Source organism: Scyliorhinus canicula, chromosome 10 (assembly GCF_902713615.1).
Source record: "Scyliorhinus canicula chromosome 10, sScyCan1.1, whole genome shotgun sequence".
In the NCBI taxonomy this organism is placed as follows: Eukaryota; Metazoa; Chordata; class Chondrichthyes; order Carcharhiniformes; family Scyliorhinidae; genus Scyliorhinus; species Scyliorhinus canicula.
The window spans coordinates 172,977,996-172,991,461 of NC_052155.1; positions in this window are offsets into that span (position 1 = coordinate 172,977,996).

Genomic DNA, 13,466 nt, shown 5'->3' on the forward strand with positions numbered 1-13,466 from the left:
CTGGAGGTGCCAATGTAGCATCTGCAGAGGGGGTGAAGGAACCTCCATTTTCACCCAAGTAGTCCAAATGGTGCGGCTCTAACAGGAGAATGACAGGAGGGGAGTAGAATGGGTAGCGGGGCCTCAACCCCTTACTGGCAATTATTGGGGAGTGAAAGAATAACATGAGGCAGGGCAAGGAGAAGAGAATTTAGTCTGGGGCAGAAATATGGAAATAGGCCTACGGTAGCAGACTCAATTTGGGGTGGGATAGCAGAGGAACATCTAATCCAACAGCTCTTGTTATCTTAGTTTTCTCTGTTTTCTAACTGCTGAAACTTCCCATGACACTTTTGTGGTTAATTTTACTACATTTATTGCAAACAGTCGCAGGAGGTTTTCCACCGGCAGTGATATATTCCACGATTTACAAGTTTTGTTCTGCAGCCATTGCTATGCTTCTTCCAACTGTGGCCCCTTGAACTCCCCTGATTTTAATGACTTCACCACTGTCGACAATGTCTTCAGCTGCCTATTATATAGGCCCGAAGCCGTGGAAGCCTAAACCTTTTTGCCTTTCTACCTCACTCTTTCTTCCAAACTTCCCTGAAAATCTATCTCTTTGACTATGCTTATGATCACCTCTCCTAATATCGTCCAGTGGCCTGCTGTCAAATTTTGATTGATAATGCTGCTGTGAAGCACTTTGGGATGTTTTACTATGTTAAAGGTGCCATATACATGAAAGTTGTATCATCTAATGCACAGAGCCAAGGCCTCTGTGCAGCAGATCAGCACAAGTGGGGCGTTGCAGGGAATCTGGCCTGCAACTGTGGTGCCCCCCCACAGCATTTAGCAAAATGTTGAATGCGTCTAGCATCTTTATCATAAACGTATTCCAAGACAGGGTGCAGAAAAACGGAAAATGAAAGGTGAGATTGAGGCAGGTTACTAAAAACGCGGTCAAAGGTATGAGGCAGGATTCTCCGGTCTACGTTTTCCTGCGCGGTGCACCCTCGGCAGCAGCGGTATCCTCTGTTCCAGCAGCCGGCCATTGGGATTTCCCACTGTGGCCACCTCACGCCTTCGGGAAATCCGCAAGGATCCCACCGACGGAGAATTCCGCAGATGGGTTTTGGGAAGGCTTTTAAATAGTAGAGAGACTTTTGCTTGTTCTACTCCTTCATGGGATGTAGGTGTTCCTGGCTCGGCCATCATTTATTGTCCATCTCTAATTGCCCTTGAGATGGTGAGCCGCCTTTTTGAAGCGCAACAGTGCGCGTGTTGTAGGAACACCCGCCGTGCTGTTAGGGAGGGAGTTCTTGGATTTTGACCGAGCGACAATGAAGGAACGGCGCTATATTTGGGGCCTCACGGTAGCATGGTGGTTAGCATCAATGCTTCACAGCTCCAGGGTCCCAGGTTCGATTCCCGGCTGGGTCACTGTCTGTGTGGAGTCTGCACGTCCTCTCCGTGTGTGCGTGGGTTTCCTCCGGGTGCTCCGGTTTCCTCCCACAGTCCAAAGATGTGCGGGTTAGGTGGATTGGCCATGTTAAATTGCCCGTAGTGTAAGGTTAATGGGGGGATTGTTGGGTTACGGGTATACAGGTTACGTGGGTTTAAGTAGGGTGATCATTGCTCGGCACAACATCGAGGGCCGAAGGGCCTGTTCTGTGCTGTACTGTTCTATGTTCTATTTCCAAGTCAGGACGGCGTGTGGCTGGGAGGGCAACCCCCAGGTGGCGGTGACCCCGTGCATCTGCTGCCCTTGCCCTTCTAAGACGGTGGAGGTCACGGGCTCAAAATGAGAGGTTTGAGAAGATAATTTCAGAGAGTAGGACCCAAGCAGTTGAAGGCTTTGTTATTTATAAAATTATAAAATTGCTGGACAGATTCACAAAATGTGGAAGGCTGAGGAACAGTCATTGAGGAAGAGTAGGCTGTCAGCCTGGTGGAGATTGCAGAGAAAGCTTCTCGCAATATAACTCAGGGATTTAAAGATGTGGACAAAGATTTGGCATGTACTATACAGGGAAATAGTTCAGTGAAAACATGGATGATGGGTTAGTTGGGCAAAGTGCCCGACAGGATAGATGCAGATGAGGCTTGAACAAATTAGTTCTTAATGGATTGTCAAGATAGGAAATCGGGAAAGAAAGGATAGAAGTAATTAAATATGGAGATGCAGAAATATACGTGAGAGCTTCAACAGTGAAGAGGCTCGGGCTGAAACAAAGGTAGGAAATTCTGTGGAGTAATTCATATTTCTATTGGAGACAAAAAAGTGTTTGAAACTCAGTTCAGTGTTGATCAGGATACCATTGATTCAACTTTAGAGAGAGGCTGGTGAGGGGAATGGGGTTACCTGGCAAGAGAGCAGAGTATGCGATAGGGGCTGAAGAGAAAGATGTTCACCTTCCCACTGTTGAAGGTTATACCTACACAAAGCTCAGGGCAGGACATTTAACAAGACTTGTACGGGACATCTGGAGAGATGGTAGAGAGGTGGAGCTGGAATGTGTTTGGTGCACTTGTGGAACTTGACTTCTATGTTGGGCAGTGTGAAGAGGAGGAACAAGAATAGATACTTGGTGTAAATCACTGACTGTCCAATATAGAAAGAAGTCATTTCTGGAGTTATGCTGGCTATTTGGAGAGATAAATTATAGCCAGGCGAAGACAGTACTGCAAAGCTGAACAATAAAGAAGTATTGAAAGAAGACGATCAACTGTGTTGAATGCTGTGAGGAAGAGAATGAGGGGGAGGGAGGGGGGGGGGGGGGGGGGGGGGGGGATAATGCGAATATAGAAGATATTGCTCATGATGCTGATTAGTACTATTTTGCAACATGCTCAAGTGTTGAGGGAGGAAAGGGAGGTCGGAAATAGGATCATTGTCAGAAGATAGAAAAGACGAGTGTGTTTTTGACAAGAGTGTGAATGGGAAAAAGATGTCTAAAGGAAAGGGAGCTAATAAACAAGGCCATTTAACAAGGGGGCTTGGAAGAGTAAACTAGTATTTGAATATACTTCCGATGTCGCTACACCAGATGATCACAGAAGTTTTTCCCATATTGTTACTTGAAAGAACCAAGAATGTTGTGTTCTGGCTTGTAGCAAACATAATCCCATTGAAAGAGGTGCTTATATCTGACATATAATTCTGTTGTTTGGTAAAACTCCCAGAGGTGTTGTATTTCTGTTTGGTTTACTTTGGTCCAACACCTGCCAAAAAACACAGAGCAGTTTGAAAGTCAGGATCTGTGGTTCACAGCAGATGTGACCAAGCATTTCCTGGTAGTTAACATGTGTTGTGTTTTTTTGGATAGCTTGTTTAAGAGATTCCAGTAGCACAGGTAACTGGCAACAAACATGTACGATCTACCCTGAACTCCAAATTCTGTCATTCAATTTGTCTGATAATTCCATTTTAAATCATGTATTCGTGCTCCAATGCATGGGACAGCACGGTAGCATTGTGGATCGCTTCACAGCTCCAGGGTCCCAGGTTCGATTCCGGCTTGGGTCACTGTCTGTGCGGAGTCTGCACATCCTCCCCGTGTGTGCGTGGGTTTCCTCCGGGTGCTCCGGTTTCATCCCACAGTCCAAAGATGTGCAGGTTAGGTGGATTGGCCATGATAAATTGCTCTTAGTGTCCAAAATTGCCCTTAGTGTTGGGTGGGGTTACTGGGTGTGGGGATAGGGTGGAGGTGTTGACCTTGGGTAGGGTGCTCTTTCCAGGAGCCAGTGCAGACTCGATGGGCCGAATGGCCTCCTTCTGCACTGTAAATGCTATGTAAAATTCTATTAACATGGTGAATGATTGGATCCAATTTTGTAGCACAAAGATTATTGCGTCATCTTACGGACATATGAATTAGGAGCAAGATTTGACCACTCGGCCCCTTGAACCTGCCCCGCCACTCAATATGATCGTGGCTGATCTGATTGTAGCCTCAACCTGACATTCATGCTTGTCCCCAATAACCTTTGCCCTCTTATGATCTGCCTGAAAAATATTCAAAGACTCTGCTTCCATTGCCTTTTGTGGAAGAGAGTGCCAGAGACTCACGATCCTTTGAGATAAAATCTTTCTCCTGACTAGACTTTTGTACCAGAACAGATCCTTGGGTGAAGGACACATTTTATTTTGCCCCTCGGTTTGCACTATAAATTATTATTAATCAACATATCTTGAGTTATTTTCAGAAAGTCAATATAAGGAGGGACTCTTGCATTTAATGGGGTGTTTAGAAGTTAAAGTCACCATAGACCCAGATGATTGTCGGCTGCTTTCCCCTTTGAGGGGGAGAGCTGACTGGTGAGCCAAGGAAGGGGCAAGGTTGAGAAGGCAGAGCCCTCATGATAAACCTGAATGAAGGGGAGTTTAAGAATAATAATAATCTTTATTATTGTCACAAGTAGGCTTACATTAACACTGCAATGAGGTTACTGTGAAAATCCCCTAGTCGCCACATTCTAGTGCCTGTTGGGGTACACTGAGGGAGAATTCAGAATGGCCAATTCACCCAACAAACTCGTCTTTCGGGACTTGTGGGAGGAAACCGGAGCGCCCGGAGGAAAACCACGCAGACACGGGGGGAAAGGTGCAGACTCCGCACAGACAGTGACCCAAGCAGGGAATTGAACCCGGGACCCTGGTGGTGTGAAGCATCGCTGCTAAACCCTGTGCTACCGTGTTTAAGAGTACCATGAAAAACATCCACTAATGCCTAAATTCCTCAATGCCTCAAATCTGGTGCCTTGTAGTGATGGCAAATAGGGCCAACAGGACAAAGGACTCTGGTCACATCAGAATAAATCAGACCAACTGTGAATGCCAATGAGACACTTTGATGCAGCCCTCGGATGCAGCCCAACGGGCTGGTTGAGCACAGGGCTAAATCGCTGGCTTTTAAAGCAGACCAGCAGCACAGTTCAATTCTCGTACCAGCCTCCCCGAACAGGCGCCGGAATGTGGCGACTATGGGCTTTTCACAGTAAATTCATTGAAGCCTACTCGTGACAATAAGTGGTTTTCATTTGCCGGGACTTTACCAATTCTATCAGGTCCCAAGGCCCAGGAGAATTGGGGAGGGGAAGGGCTGTCAGGGGGGGTCCTACAGAAGTTTCCAGTTGTTCTGTAGAGCCAGGAGGTGGACTCCTGGTCCTTTCAACTTCAAAACATACTGGGGCTTTTCTGACCGGCCTACAGCAGACCCTTTAAGACTGCAGAGTAGACTGCTGGAGAAACACAAAAATCTAACCATGTTCCTTGTTCCCACATCAATGTTTTACATTACTGCATTAAGCTTCCTCGACATGGTCGCGCAGACACAGAAGGGTAATGCATATTTAAGAGTAGGCTTGTTCTTAGGCCTGGGCTTGTGTGGGTCAGGAAACAAGGACAGGCTGAGCCTGTGTACTGGTTATCCACCTGCCAGGATTGCTAACCTAGTCATATATCTGATGAGAAATTTCAGCATAAATTCAGCAAGTCGTTTACTTATTTTCAATCAACATTTCTAGAATTTAGGGCAGCACAGTGGCACAGTGGTAGCACTGCAGTCTCACGGCGCCGAGGTCCCAGGTTCGATCCCGGCTCTGTATCGCTGTCCGTGTGGAGTTTGCGCATTCTCCCTGTGTCTGTGTGGGTTTCGCCCCCACAACCCAAAGCTGTGCAGGGCAGGTGGATTGGCCACGCTAAATTGCCCCTTAATTGGAAAAATGAATTGGGTACTCTAAATTTATTTTTAAAAAACATTTATAGAATTTTCATTGCGAATTTTTTAATTATTTGCCATCCATTTACAAATATTATTTCATTGATAGGTTATCTGTTATCGTTAGCATTGCGACAAAGAGTGTGAGAACTACAAGAACAAAAGAGTCCAATTCATTAAACAAATTGGCGATGAACGTAAATCTGTTTCATTGTGAACATTAGTGAAAAATGTGACCTATCACCAATGCGTCGTTTGCTCTGCTTGAAGGCAGGCCCTTAATTCATCGTCTGTGGACACTTCATCCTTTGTCATTTTGCTCAGCATCTTTTTTCGTTAGGTTAGCCACTGCATTCTATTCTCAAGGACAGTGCAAGGAGGCAGGTCAAAATCTCGGCTGGAATGGGAATCGGACCTGCTCTGTTGGTATCATTCTGCGCCACATGCAAATCCTCTAAGCTAACCAGTCTTCCATAGCAGTTTGATATATAGGCCATTAGATCCCAGAAAGATTTATAAACAACAGGTTAATCCAGACCATTTTTCAAAGGATGAAAATCAAATAAAATAGATAATGCCGGCTAAAATGTACCAGGCTCAATATTGTCTTGTTTCTGGGTTGGATTTATAACAACGTCGGCGATCAAAATAAATATAAGAATTAAAATCACAGCATTATAGCAAAGGACTCTGAAAATAAATAGAATAGTAAACAATGCTAGTTTTAAATGGTAACGCTATATTTTATTTCTAAATACTGAGGAAGAAAATTAGGGGAGTACTTTTGGCTTTGGGGTGTGATTGCATCCCACGTGACTCTTGAAATTGAGGTTAGGCTTTAAGTTTCCACTAAAATTAATTTTCACTGAAATCAATTTGCATAATAACGCACGAATCCAGGAATCAACATAATTAGAGCAGCGTATTGGAGTGTAACTATTTATTTTTTCGCTTCCATTAACCAGTGTTCCTTGTTACATTTAAAGTTGTGACCTGGTACAGCTTTATTACTCCAACCGAAAATGGTGTTAGCATCTAAAATAAGCACTTTTAGTAAGGTTCTCCATCTGTGAGTAATCTGACTTAATATCAATGATAAATGACTTACAACAAAACTATACTAAATTATTCAATAGTTCCAATGTGTACATTGAGTCACCGTAGTCCCAGATGACCAAAGGGGGGGAGCTGACTGGTGGTGATTTAACCCGAGGGTCACCACACCTCAGGCGAGGGGCAAGGTTGAGAAGGCCGGGCCTTCATGAATAACTTCAGCCGGGACAGGAATTGAACCCTCGCTGCTGGCCTTGCTCTGCATCACAAACCGGCTGTCCCACCAACTGAGCTAAACTGGGATCTGAAATGAATTGAATCTTGAACCAGCACAAAAAACTGAAGTATGAATCACTTACTTTGGATCTAAGAGAGATGGATCAGACTATCTTCAAACCGGTAAGAAACTGAAACTGCAGGGGAAGAAAAAGATGAAGGAATCCATGCTCAGGAATCACTAAATGTTGGTGGGCAGGTATAAAAGGAGGAGGTCTTGATGCAGGATCACCCCTGCCTCTGAACCAGCAGTTCTGGGTTCAAGACCCACTCCAGGTACTGACGGCAAAGGAAGATGTGTTCATAATGTGGCCACACAAGTTGAGGATCAACTTGTGCACCTTTCCACCATGAAAATGAAAATGAAAATCGCTTATTGTCACGAGTAGGCTTCAATGAAGTTACTGTGAAAAGCCCCTAGTCGCCACATTCCGGCGCCTGTCCGGGGAGGCTGGTACGGGAATCGAACCGTGCTGCTGGCCTGCTTGGTCTGCTTTAAAAGCCAGCGATTTAGCCTGGTGAGCTAAACCAGCCCCTATGCCAGTTGTAAGAGCAGGAGAAATTGGAACATTTATCATCACGATGTATAGCTGCAGGCTACAACATGCACGTAGAAGTGTTTGCTACCGCAGCAACTCCGACCCCATTGACTCCTTGGGCGACCAGTTGGCTGGACAGTCAGTGTGGATCAAAGCGGTGCCAATAGCAAGTGGTTCAATTCCCATTCTGGCTGGGGTGGATTCAGGACCTGCTGCCTTGCCCTACCCATGGTGGAGGTCATGGTTGACCTTCCTTTGGGCAGAGAACTCCAGAAGAAGTGGCATTAAAGCAATCTAAAAGCGATTCAAATGTTTATCTCAAATGGACTGAAATACAAAGAGAGAGAGGATATGCTAGAATTACGTCCGTAAAGACCTGATGGAATGTGTTCTGGACGGCATTCCTCAAGTATGTGTCTGGGAGGTAGTGCATCAGAATAACAAAGGGGCTAAAAGGGGTAAATTATGTGGAAGGTTGAATTGGCTTGTGTATCCCCAGAGTGTTGAAGATTAAGGGGTGATCTAATTAAAGTCTTAGTTTGACTAAAGGAGACGTAGCGAAACAATTTCCTCGAGTGAGGTACCTAGACAAGGGAACCTAACCTTAAAATAAGATTTAGACCATTCACGGATAAGGTCAAGAAGCAACTCCTCACACAATGGGCCCGGTGGAAACCATGAATTCTCTCCCCGAAAAAGCTGTTGGGGTTCTGAGACTGCGACTGCTCCATTTTTACAGGCAAGGATTTTCAGAGAATATGGGGTCGAGGTGGGAGACTGGAGTTAAAATACAGGTCAGGCATGATGTAACTCAATGCTGGAGCAGGCCGCAAAGACTGAATGGGTCTGCCACTGTTCCTATGTTCTCCACCTTCAGTCGCCCAAAAATCAATGAAGAATGAAAATGATCCAGCCAGATGCAGTAATGATGACGAACTTCTTCATTACTGTGCACAGATTGGGCCCTGTGATATGAAAATTCCAACCGGGTGGCTGTAATGCCTGAACTACAGCAATGTCTAGCTGGACCTAATTATTACTTAACACACTTTTAACCTCTGGTTGTCAGTTCTGTGATGAGGGGCGAGCAAGGCCTCGCGAATGCAAGTGACCTCATCCCAGTTTTCAAGCCCCACCGGGGAAATAAAATATCTTGAAAGTGGGTCACGTCTTTGTTGCGGCATCATCGCAATCTTCCCCTGGTGAAGAACCTTTAGGCTGACGAACAGTCTGAAGGACTGAATGTGAGCATTGCTTCTGCCAACCACCTTCACCATCAGCTCAAAGGGTAGTTAGCTCTCTCAATTATTCAACAACAAAATCAAAATGACCCCTCATCCAGCTGTTCGAGCCGAGGATTGCCTGAGACAGCACACTCAAGTTTGCCATTTTCTCATTGATTGCCCCATTAACGATTGACATTGGGGGCAGGATTTTCCCATCCAGCTTCGGGACCCCAACTGTGGGGTCAGGTGAGGATCAGAAAGCCCGCACTGTGTTGGAACAGCCACCTGGCAGTGATTTTCCCCGAACTGACCAATCAGTGGCCAGAGGGCATGTTCGCATTCCAATTAAAGGTGGCAGGGGGCGCCTAAAGCTGGGAGGGACAATAGGAGGCTGAAAAATTCCAGTCAGCCTCTGACAATAGGCCTTATGTGGCTGTTTAAACTCTTTCATTGGCTATCCGCTGCCTTCAGGCATCCAGCCCTGCCTCTCCGTCCATACCACCTCTGGGGAAATGAGAACAGTAAACCGTCATGCCCACTGAGGGCACGGATTTTCATTCCCGCCCCATCAGGGGCTAAAAGTCCTGGCCGAGGAGCAGATGTTTTTGTGAGGTCAAATCAACCTCGACCTGGTCCCAGAATGATCGCTTGCACAGTGTTGGTAGAAATTACGGTATTTCTGATCAAAGGTCTCATCTTATCAGCAGGGCCATTCTCTTAATGCAAGCCAGGTGGAACAGACACAAAAAGCACATCACTTCTAGAGGAACTGGCTGCAATTTGAAAGGTTATGGAGACCGGACGGGATCCAGGTCCTGACCAGAATTTCCCGTCCCACCGACTCACATCATGCTGTCATTGTATTGATCACCAAGCCCAGAGGTTTCAGGCACACTGTATCCTGTGGTTATGCATCTGACTGGACACAGCCAACCACTGGTGTTACGCACTTGATGTACATCTTGCACTACAACATCAACTGTGGGATCTCTATATTGCATCGGTGATCACTAGCTTTGCTTTAATAGGGAATGATTGGAAGTCATGGGCAGTGTGGCCCTGAATCTCTAATGCCTCATCTTTTTCAGTGAGGCTGGACCCTGTTGAGTTTACAACACATGGCAAAGAGTCCAATGAAGCATTGTACAATGTTTTTGCACAGACAAGCGCGTATACATGTGAGCAGCAATCCAACCACAATCACCATGTCACAGAACTTAGCACAGGTTAACTAATTTAATACTTTGGCAAACGAAGAACAAAGGCTGACATTAACCCCCGTACTGGACCTAACATCTGGTGCCGTGCTATCGCTCCACAGAGAGAATCTCGGAACAATCTGCACTTCAATATTCCAGGAACAAAGCTGGGAATCCAACAAAACTGCCAAATGGAAAATACGGAGGCTATGTTGAGAGGGCTCTAACATTGGCTGATTTGATTTAGGTGTAATGTTTTAATTGGAAAGAAATTTAGAAATAATAATTTGTTAATCGCATATACAATCTCATCCATGATCTAGTCAACCCACCTTCCTAAATGTGAGTATATAACATAGCCAGTGGTCGATGGATCGAAACCATTCTCTGCTAGTAATTCTTTATTTATGGGCGGCACGGTAGCACAGTGGTTAGTACTGTTGCTTTACAGCGCCTGGGACCCAGGTTTGATTCCCGGCTTGGTTCACTGTCTGTGAGGAGTCTGCACGTTCTCCCCGTGTCTGCGTGGGTTTCCTCCGGGCGCTCCGGTTTCCTCCCTCAAGTCCCGAAAGACGTGCTTGATAGGTGAATTGGACATTCTGAATTCTCCCTCAGTGTACCCGAACAGGCGCCAGAGTGTGGAGACTCGGGGCTTTTCACAGTAACTTCATTGCAGTGTTAAGGTAAGCCTACGTGTGGCAATAATGAAGATTATTATTATGAAGGCAAGTTTACCAATTCTATAATTGCATGTTACATCGCCACAACACTGCCACTGGTTCTTCCAATGCATGCTCCTTTCAGACAGGACTTCCCACTATGATTTCAGGATGAGAGAATCTATCCAACAGCGCTAGATACATTACCATGGCAACACTGGACTAATAAATGAAATCTACAGCACGGCTTTCAAAGCCAGCTCACCTTCCTAAGACGTGTTGGGGTAACCTTTATTTTTTGGGTGGGGAAGAGAGAGAAGAATCATTCACAATGGGATTGCAGTGCCACGGAACAAATAAAATTCAAAGAACAAAATATTTAGGAGGTGAGCTTAGATTTCCGTTAGCTTTACCTTCCAGATGACAAAGAGGTTGAGGGAAAGTCACAATGTAGTAGTGTGTACATAACCTTTGGATGGAAAGTGTGTGGTGAGCCTTGTTTCAATATCATAATAGTGTGATGCAAAAGTGATTTCATAGGTTTCAAATCATTTACTTAAACTCAAGCATGATTGTAAGCAAACAGGAAAACCCGATTGCATGATGTGTAGGCGTGCTATGTATCTGGGTATAAACCCAAAACTTCTCCCAGATATGTACTAATGGAATTTAAGATGTGATGAAGCCTAGTTTTTCAAACTTTTTTTTCCCAGGGCCCATTTTTGCCAACCGGCTGTCCTTCGCGACCCACGTCAGGTCGTCCTTCGCGACGCACGCCACGTTTGTTTACCTTTAATATGGAAGGGGAGTCTGCTTGGTCCTCACAATCTCACTCTAATGAGGCTCACAGGAGGAGAGGGCAATGCGCATATCAGGTGCAGAATTCAGCCGGTTATTTTGTGCCATGAGAACGGAAAATCCAACCTCGCAAATGTAGGTCGTCGTGAAGGGCAATGGCAACAAAATGCTGGTTTTACTCAGCACTGGATACTCCTGGGAGATGCTACTCCAGAATGCTGACAGCCTCATGGAGTTTTGCCGCGTTTTTAATGTGCTGTCTTAGGTCAGGTACAGCAGCTTAATCTTTTCATTTTGAGTCAACTGTAATAAGTTAATAACTGACTCTTTTCACCGACCGCTTCTCTTTCAAATTCTGAAACTCCTCTCATTTGCCAGTACTTCCCTGAATATAAGACCCATCGGCCGGGATTCTCCCTCCGGGGACTAAGTCCCACGCTGGCGGGAAAACCAGCTCCAACGTCTCTGGCGTCAACGGGCCCCCAAGGTGAGGAATTCTCACCTGTCTCGGGGGCCGGGTGGACGCCGGAGGGGTTGGCGCCGCTCCAGCCGGCGCCGGCGCAGGCTCGCGCATGCGCCAAAGGGCCGGCGTGATCTCGTGCATGTGCGGAACTGCTGCCGTGTTTGGCGCATGCGCGGTGGGGTTCTCTTCTCCGCACCGGCCATGGGTGGAATTCTCCCACCTGGGACTAAGTCGCCTAGTGGAGGTAGTAATGTGGATTGTTTCCTGCTGATGGAAAACCACGCCATATTTCTGGCCCTGACCTCATTAACACGCTGTGTTTTGCCCATATTTCATGGTGGGGCAAAGTCCACCTTTGTATCTGGACGCCATATTAAAAGGCAGCCAATATCACTAAACCACTATTGAAGAACAAAGATGGATCTCTGGAAAATGAAGGTGGATCTCTGGGAGGACTCTGAGGCTGGAAGATGGATTCCTGAGAAAGAAGAAGATGACCAGCAACATTCGGAGGCTGATAGATAGACTCCTCAATTACACCGAATCTGGGAGATAGAATAGAACAGAACATGGAATCCCTACAGTGCAGAAGGAGGCCATTCAGCCCATCGAGTCTGCACTGACCCTCTGAAGGAGCACCCTACCTAGGCCCATGCCTCCCTCCTGTCTCCGTGACTCCACCTAACCAGCACTCCAAGGAACAATTTTTATCATGGACAATCCACCTAATCTGCACATTAGGATTGTGGGAGGAAACTGGAGCACCTGGAGGAAACTCACGCAGACACGGGAAGAACGTGGAAACTCCACACAGACAGCCATCCAAGGCCGGAATTGAACCTCGGTCCCTAGAGCTTTGAGGCAGCAGTGCTAACCATTGTGCCACTGTGCCGCCCACGAGATCAGCCTGTAGATGTTCCCCGCACCCATTGCTGTGGTGTTCCAGGGAGTTTTCCCACCACGGCTGTAGAGCCACCCACAACGAGACCCCCCCCCCCCCTCCCTTGCTATCCCATTGAACCCGCCTGTGAGACCTGGGGAGAATTCCTCCCAATGAAACACAGTTTACATCACTGCTCACGCCAACAACCTACATGTCTGCTGATTTAATTCACTCTCTATTTATTTGATAAAATGGAACTTGAGTGCCAGCTGGAACTAATTCAAGAAAGTTTCTTCTTATTTGCTTATATTTATCTCCTCAAATGGCCGTGGCTTTTAATTGGACCCTAGATGGCAGCAAATACAAGGAGGAGTTCAGACGGAAACATCCTGTTTGGTGACATGCCAGCAAGCAGGTTGCAACCTTGTGACCCTGAACCTTGCGCTTGCAATCTTTACACGGTCAGTTTCTGTTGCTCTGGAAATTAAGGGTGAAATGATTCCAAGAGATTGGCCAGAGTCCTTTCAAAAATGCAGAAGGTCCACAATCATAGTGAACAGCTTGAGATTGAGGATTATCATTAGCCATTGGGGGGTATTGTAACATACAACAACTATTGTCCAATTGCCATTTAGGATTTCCTGAAACACAGGATTTAATGACTCTGT